Below are 8,891 nucleotides of genomic sequence, written 5' to 3'. Positions count from 1 at the left end.
TCTTGGATGGCTGTGTCATCCTCCATGAGTTGAGCTGCTATTCTAGCTCTCTCTGCTTCATCGTCACTTTCCACCATTCTTACTGACAGAAAGCTTTTTGTTGCAGATTGAGTTTCAAGGAAACAAAGATTAGGTGCACAATATTTTGGAACACTGTATCCTTCAACGTTGATCAAACCAAAAACTAATACATAGGATTCTCATCCTACTAAGTTCCGGCGGATATTAACCTTTCACCCACTCCAGACGTCTATTGGAGTTTTTACGGGAAAAAGGGTCTGTGTGAAAAAGCACGACTGAGTTACTCTAGTGTTTTGCGTTAGATTATCGCCTTGCCCCACGTTGGGCGCAATGTAGTGTAGTTCCTATTTTCCCAATAGGCTCTGCGCATTGGAATAACATAAACAGCAGTGTAGACGTAGGACTGAGGTCATCTAGGTCTCTACTGACTATGTTAAACTTAATTTAGGTTTGCGCCAGCTAGCTCAGAGGTCACTGGAAACTTTCTTGAATGAATAGGGAGGGACAAGCTCCCCTGGCTCAGACAAGAAGGGATTCAGTTTCCGACAACCGCATAAACATGACAACTTTGCTCCCTCAGAATAAGAGTTGTGTGAAAACAATAGACAGCTATTTCACTCAGTCAGCAGTGCATACTTAGTTTCACCAGAATGCAGAGAAATAGAGAGACGGGCGTTTTCAATAAAAAGGTGTTATTTATTGAGCAGTCTTCTTTCTCATGCAAGAGAATTGAATTGCCACAATTGCAATACTTAAAGTAAAGTAAAGTGCGTACAGTAAAAGTAGTATTATGAAATAATACTGTAAAAGCATTGATATGGTTTCTTAGCCATATGATACTTTAAAATGGATAAAATATATACATACATAAATACATTGACTAACGTACTCAACTGGTGCTTCTAACTAAGCCTACCCCGGTGTACCTGACCTAAGCCTAATACTTGGGAAGGGATGAGTAAGTAGCAGTTTAAGTTAAGTTGGTTAAGATTATTTTGCCAAGAATCTGCATCAAGAATTCTCTTAAGGGTTTAGTCAGCTCCGTACCTTGGTAATAGAATGTGGGAGGTCTGGTATCTCTTTCCTCAGGACTCGATATCCCAGCAACCCGCAAGGGTAGGCTGGAAACACCGGAGCTGGATTTTCTCGGCTGGAGAAGACAGCGTCTCTCTCAGTGCGTCAAGCGGGAGGGGCCGCTTCCGTGGGCTCTCGCATCAGCTGGGCTCTCGGGCAAGTAGATGGCCGCTCTGCTCCAAACCACTGTGTGTTTGCTTAAGGCAACTGTTGGTATTTTATACCTGGAAGGTGCCGGGTTTGACGTAAGGTTGGACATAAGACGTCACTAAGAACTAACAGTTCTTTCTGGACTTCAGGAGTTCTTGTTCAAATCAAAACAATAGCAGGGGGGAATTTCCCGGGCTGCTGGAAGCTTGGTTTGTTTAAAGAACGCGTTGTGCTTTCTAGGAGTTGATGGGAGTAGCTGTGCTGTGCTTTGGACTGCATGGGCTATTACTGAATATGGATCTGATTCTTATGCCTTTATCAGGATATTATTGATTATAACCTCACAAGGGCATAAATCGGGAATCTCGAATTAGGGTCCTAGATATAAACACGACAGAAGTGACGCAGTGAAATCTATGAGATTTCACTGCGCCACTTCTAGGACTCAAATGCATCAAAATCTTACGCCTGCCTCATAGCAGGCGTAAGACTGACGCAGGCCCTTTCACATGGGGTTTGCCCCATGAGAAAGGACACTTTGCTGGAGTTGCGTCACTTTTTTTTTTTTTGAAAGACCTTTATTTATAATAAATCGTACATATAGCCCAACAAAATGCCCGAAGGCTCACAAACGCAGTACATAGCAATAAGGCAGTGCGCGAAGGATCTATTACAAAGGTACTGAGGTCTAATTTTCGAATTTTAGTTCTGAAGGAGAAACGGGGTCAGGATGTCGTAGGACAGCCCATTGGTTCCGGCGTTATAGGATCAGGAGAGACAAGTATACAATGCACTAAAATTACCAGAACCACGACTTTCCACAATGAAGAAAAACGTCTAAACCCAGAAAAAAGGGAAAAAGAATAGAAGGCCCATAGAACAAAAAAGAAATAAACAAAACCCCCCTCCCACCCCCCACCCTGCACCTCTGCAGCTGGCTACGGCCTACCATCCCCTAGCAGCGTGCCTGTCGCCCCACAAAAAGGAGTCCCGAAATATAGAAAGTAAGAAAAGGTCCTAATCTATAACTACAATGAAGTAAGGAGAAGCGGGGAGGAGCCCACCACCAGTCCCCCGGCATCAACCTCCCGTAATTCCGATATTAGTACAAGGTATAAAGTCCGGTGACAAAAGGCATTACTAGCAAACAATTTAAAAGCACGAAATCGGCACATTGCGCAATCAAAGAAATCAGCACGCCACACTTCTGTCTCGGTCAGCAACGAAGAAACTGCCAGTCTGTGATAGGAAGCGTTCATCCCTGTCCCGTTTTTTCTTTTCCGCCACTGCTTACCAAGGCAACCCAGGAGGGCGTGAACGGTAGTCCAAAAGAGTCAATTTGATTCAAGCACTCAACCGTATCAGGTACACGCAGATCCAGTGATCCCAGGCTGGGCCAAAAGTACACCATCCTCATAGTATAGAGCGAAACCGAGCCAGGGAAGAAAGTCTCAGTGTCCAACCCCTTCTGGAGCGGTCCCCGGGTAATGGGGAGCATAGTGTGGGGAGAACACTCCCGTCGCGTTTGCAATCCGTGGTTTTCACGTCGTCCCGGGCAAACACCATCTGCAGCAAGAGTCGTCTCGGGGCTTGGGGTCTCAAAGCCGTCACGGTCGCATGAGGCAGCCATCTTGTCGTAGACAGACGTGGAGCAAGGAATGTCGCTGTGAACCTGCGAGTCAGCCATTTTCAAGCGTCTCAGTGCACACACTATATCGTCCACCTTGCTGGTCAGGGTTCGAACAGAGTACACCATATCGTGATGAAGGGAGACAACAGCCGCCAATAGGTCGCCATAGCCCTGATCACTTCCACGCTCCCCTCCGAACATGTCCCCTTGCTCCACACGTCTGCGACCACCCTGTGGCCTAGACTCCTCAAGGCTGCACTCCATTATGCCCTCCGCGGTCTTCGGTAGAGACACTCCGAGTCGGGTCAGGCTGCGCACAGTGGGGCATCAGATCTCAGTATAGTAAAGGAGCGGCAGACAGAACCGAGATGTGGCCATAAGCATTGTCCCTTAAAGAAGCCGCCCTGTTCGATGTCGAAGGGGTGGAGAATTCGGGAACCTCCCGCCATTAGCGGGACAGTGCGCAGGCAGTCTCTTGGCAGCCAACAGTCCGGGCTCCTGCAATCGCACGAGTCCCCCAGTCAAATCGCCAGGCACGCTTGGCTCTGTACCTGCAGTCCAGTGGGGCGCATGTTGCAAGTTCGGCCGTTTCTCGGTAAAAAAGTTCCGACCGGTTCCCCACAGTCGCTGACGCCCGATGTTGTTCGCTTGGCAGCCGGCCTCGATATCCACTCGAGGCCCCGGTCCCAGGGCTGCTGCGGGCCGCAAACTGCAGTCGGACGTTTCACCAGCTTACAAGGAAGCGCAAGCCTCAGGATTTCACCGCGGGTCGTCGGAACACATCAGCTTCCGCAATGTGCCGCTTTCGTGCAGGATCACCGGCAGGATAGTTACAAAGGAGGAGATGGTCCTCGGAGCCGAGGGACTACGAGTCCGACCCGGACGCCATCTTGGCTCCTCCCTCTGCGTCACTTTTGTGACACACTCCAGCAATACGTCACTAGATACATCAGAAATACTGACGTATCTGTAACTCCTTGCGACATGATGCATCATACTGTAAATATGACGCATCATTGGTGTCGCAAGGAGGGCGCAATGAAAAGTGACCCATCGCTGTTTTCACGCAGCGATGGGTCATTTTTCATAAATGGTCTAACAACCCGGGTCATAATTATTAGCCCCCATATTGTTTCTTTTACAAATTGCCTCTGATAAGAAACGTGCAACCCCATAACAAACAAATGGGAAGGAAAGCATTTGTAAGTAAATCAATGCTAGCCTAACTTGTGCAAATTGGCAATCTCTTAAAAGTGGTAGGATATATTTAACTTGCAGCTCGGTATAAAAACCACAAAAAAACAAAGTGAAATAGGTCTTGTTCAGAAAAGTTGTCACATGCACATGGTTGCAAGGAACCTAACTTAGTAAACCCTTTAGGTACAGTTAGGAGCCAATGAATACAATTAAACCTAAATCTAGATAAAATAAAACGATGATGCAGATTATTAACAAAAGACCAGAACGGTTGAGATAAAATACCAGGACTTAAAATCATAAAATGTCTACAGGTAGGTTTCATAAGTTCATTACCTTCTCTATCCAACTGTCTCCTCTGCAAAAATTAAGTTTTTACATTTTTCACAGTTTCTACATGCAGCTTTTAAAGTTGATTACAAAGCTCTGCTTGCCCAAGAGCTGAAAGCTGTTGTGAAATATAATGTAACCAAGGAATTTCTACAACTTCATCCAAACTCATGCAGTCAGCTAAAATAATCTTATTTAAATGTGGCTTTTCTCTTGACCAAATCTTTAGCCACCATATCAGGTATGCTGCAGCAATATTATCTGATATGTAACCCTCCCTTCGTTCCTCATGTATAATAAAAGCTGGAATGTTGGAGGGGGCAGCTAGGAGTTTCCGTAAATGTTTATTTTCTAACCCTTGAAGTTCGCTACAATTCTTGTAGCCCCAAACCACACCACCATACACTGTCATTTTTAAAAAAAATATATGTTTTTAATTGGTTTTTCAACACAGCAACAAACAAATAGTACAGCATTACTAATATTCAGTACTCATCACGGTAACAGCCCCTCTAGTCAGGAGACTCACTGCCCGCTATTGTCATGTTCACGTGGAGTATTTGCTAGCAATCTTTAGGCTAGCTCTCGCTAGCCCTATCCTCTTACAAAGTTCAGCAGTCGGATAGAGGCCCATCCCTTGCTAGCTATCGAAGTGTGCCAGTTCCATGGTAACTGAGTAATAGAACAAAGAATAAGCTGACCCCCTCCCACCCCACACTCGTCCACCGGTGTGTCCCAACTACTAATTGTCTTTACAGTCTTGCAACAATTCCCTCAGCAGTACTTATCGTAGTAACATTAATGCAGTACGTCTTAACCTCTAATCCCTCCACTGAAATAATTACACATCATGTCTGCACTAGGGGATTCCCTACTGCCCTTATATTTCAGTGTGGTCTTGTCTGTCCATTCAGGACCGAGTTTGCATCCGAATCTACCTCTGGTGCTTGCAGTGACATAACTAATGCCTCCCATGCCCTTGCGGTCTCCAGCGTCTTATCGTTATTAGTCCGCTTGGCATGCTGAAGCCGAACTGTACTTTCACTTGTCGCCAATTTAACTCATTCTGCCTTCCACCTCCCTAAACTGGGCCCTCCGCTTGACTTCCAGTGCGCTGTGATATCTCTTTTAGCCAACAGCAATCCCAGGTCCAACAACTTGCTTGTTACCTTCGTTTTGGGAGTGTGAGGAAACCAGTGCAATAAACAGGTACCAATGTCAGGTTCAATCCATCGTTCCGTGATTTCGCTGGGCAGGTCCCCTACTCCTCCCAATATGTACCCAGTTGTGGACAGCCCCACATCATGTGATGAAACTCCGCCCCCTCTAAAGTACAACGTGGACACTGGGCAGTGTCTATTTTAAAATACTTATTAATATTAGCAGGAGTAAGATATTCCCTGTGCAATATTAAAAAATGAACCAGCTGGAATCTGGCGTTCCTAGTACTTTTCTACGCACTCCTGACTATCTGAGCCCATGTCTTCTCGGGGATCTCCTTGCCTAAGTCTGCCTCCCATTTCTGTTGCAATTCCCTCAGAGGCTCCATTCCCTCCCCCACCATGCGCTAGTATAAACATGTAACTGCCTTGAAGGTCTCTGCTGCCATCACTACATACTGACAAGCCATGGCCGTCCGTGGTTCCAAGAGTCCCTCCCTCCAATGCCGCTGCACTGCGGAAACCAGGGCAGAATTTAAGAATTATTCCCCGCGAGGGAGACCATATCTATCCTGCAGGGCCTTATAGGGCAACAGGGCACCGTCTTCATACAAATCCCCCAATACCTGTACTCCCAATGCCTCCCACTCGGCCAACACAGTCCAATCCCCCGTGCACTACCACACACTGTCATAGCAGCACATTTCTCATTGTAGATTTTCAACAGTGGTTGTATGGGTTTACTCCTAAGTCTTCTAGCGAAATCCAATGATGCCCCAGCTGCTCTTGCAAAAGTATTTTTCTTTAGAGCACACTGTGCTACCCAAGTGCCCCTATCATCAAATAATACACCCAAATATAGATAGATGGGCACACTGGTTAGCACTCCTCCTTTACAAGGAAGGGATGTTTTCCCCCCTTTTAGGTAACCAATTGACATTATGTGGGATTTATTAAAATTGACCGCAAGGTCAAGAGCTACCATAAAATCAATAAAAGCATTAACTAGAGATCTCAATGCATTTGGGGTCCTGGCACTTAAAACTGCGTCATCTGCATATAAAAGTGCTGGGATTGATTTATAACCAACTCTAGGAATACTAGACAAGAGTTAGACAGCACTGCCACCAAATTATTTATATACAATGTAAATAATACTGGGGCAAGAATGCACCCCTGCCTTACCCCTCTTTTTACCTTCCACGCATTGGATAAGGAGCCATCCAAATTATACCTTGGGGAGGCAGTTAGATTAAGATGGGACCAGTGCAAAAAACGTACTAAATTCTTGTCCATTCCTATTTCTATTAGTAAATACCATAACTTAGACCTATTTACCCTATCGAAAGCGGACGTTAAGTCCATAAAAGCCAATGACATGCGTTCTTTTTTGGCTAGGATATATTTACTGGTAATCATAAGTAAGTTTATACATTGTTCTATTGTACCCCTGACTTTGCAAAAACCAAATTGCAATTCGGACAACACGTCCTTGTCTTCCAACCAGGTTGCTAGGCAATCTAAAATTACTTTAACCATTATCTTTGCTGCTGAGTCCAACAAAGAAATTGGGTGATAACATCCCGGGTCTTCCCTAGCGCCCTTTATAAAAATTGGCAATATTACTGCGGTTGACCATTAATGTGGTTGACCTACCCGTAAGGCTGCATTAAAAACTCCAGTTACAATTTTTGCCCATGCACTCGTATCTGATTTATAGACTTCCACTGGTATCCCATCGGGACCGGGGGCTTTCCTGGCAGACATATCCTCAATCGCCTTCTGAACCTCTTTCACATCCAGAGTTAAATCGAGAGGTAGAGAACTCGGTACCCAGGTGGGGCCTATATCTTCAGTGACAGTCTCGGAATATATTTGTTCAAAGTGGCTAACCCACCTGTCAGCTTGGATTACACACACTACTTTTGTTGTGATATTATCTTTGACAAAGGAGCGGTTTACCACTTTCCAATATTTTGCACTATCGGCTTGTGCATTCGCCTGTAATAAATCATCCCATGCCTGCTCCCTTAAAGCAGCCTTCCTTCATTTTAATGCTAAATCATATGCTTTTCTATGGGTTTTAATCAGGTCAGGATATCTCGGTGTGGTTTTTATAGCAACAATAATGGCTTTAGAGTAATCGGCATTAAACCACTTTGCTTCATTAGTTCTTCCCTTGGTCATTTTGCTTCTTAACTTTTTACCAATTAGCTTACTTAATTTATCATAAGCCTCTAGTACTTCTATTGGCTCGCTGTGTACATTTAGGCAACACTCAATTTCCTCTTTGCCCTCAGTATATAACTCAGCTAAAAAGATCTCCAGCATAATTTTCTCCCATCTTATTTTTCGATCCTGGGCCATAGGCTGAAAATCCCCATTTGCCTAGTTTTTTAACTCCGCTCCCCGAAAGACCAAAAAACCTTTAGTTTCCACTGTGATGGGATTATGGTAGCTAAAAACAGTTTGAATCACCCTGACCTCGCGCATATGTTGATATAAGGGGGCTGAAATTACAACATAATCTATAATAGAACTGCATCCTCTACCAAAAAAAGATGGTATCACCACTGCTTCCTACCTAGGCTCTAGACAATACAAATTTTTGTTTGCTAATAGGCTATCGAGCCGGGAACCTTGGGTGGAATGTTCAAAATGGGTCTTAGATGGTTGATCTTCATAAATCTCCCCGTCTAATGTACAGTTTGATTTACATCTATGTATATTAAAGTCCCCCATTATAACTAATTCGTAGGGAGTATGTCTCTCCTGAGCGAGTTCCTTTAAAAAGACATCAAGACCTGTCAATTGTTCACCAAAGTTACCCCACTTACAAAGGTCAATCCTACAGCTAAAAGATGAGGAGTTTTGCTTACTAATAACCACTGTAGCCATGTTTTCTTGTTCATGCTAACTTCACTTACAGGAAGTGCCCGACTGTTGCATTTCAAGCCTCTTTTTGTTACAACTGAAGCATGTCTTCTCCCTTTCTCATAGTCTCAGACTCTGGTTCCTGTATGTTCCGCTTTTTTCTGATAAGATAAGCCTCCTATTGAAACCCACTCTCACTTTAACTGGCATGTGCACAGATATTTGTTAGCACTACTTCAGACAGGAAAATGGACAGTGGTAAAGTCACAAGGATGCCACATAAGATTTATGATTTTATGATGTGAGGTTTCCAAAATAAGTATTTAACTACTAACTACCCACTGTGTAACCTAAAGATGCAAATCTTTAAAGTTTAACATTTTAATATCTTCATGTTTAGACAAGAACATTAAAATATTTATAAATAATGTTAAAGTGTTCTACCCATAAGACTC

Source organism: Lissotriton vulgaris, chromosome 7 (assembly GCF_964263255.1).
Source record: "Lissotriton vulgaris chromosome 7, aLisVul1.2, whole genome shotgun sequence".
Taxonomy (NCBI): Eukaryota; Metazoa; Chordata; class Amphibia; order Caudata; family Salamandridae; genus Lissotriton; species Lissotriton vulgaris.
This window is presented reverse-complemented; position numbering follows the sequence as displayed.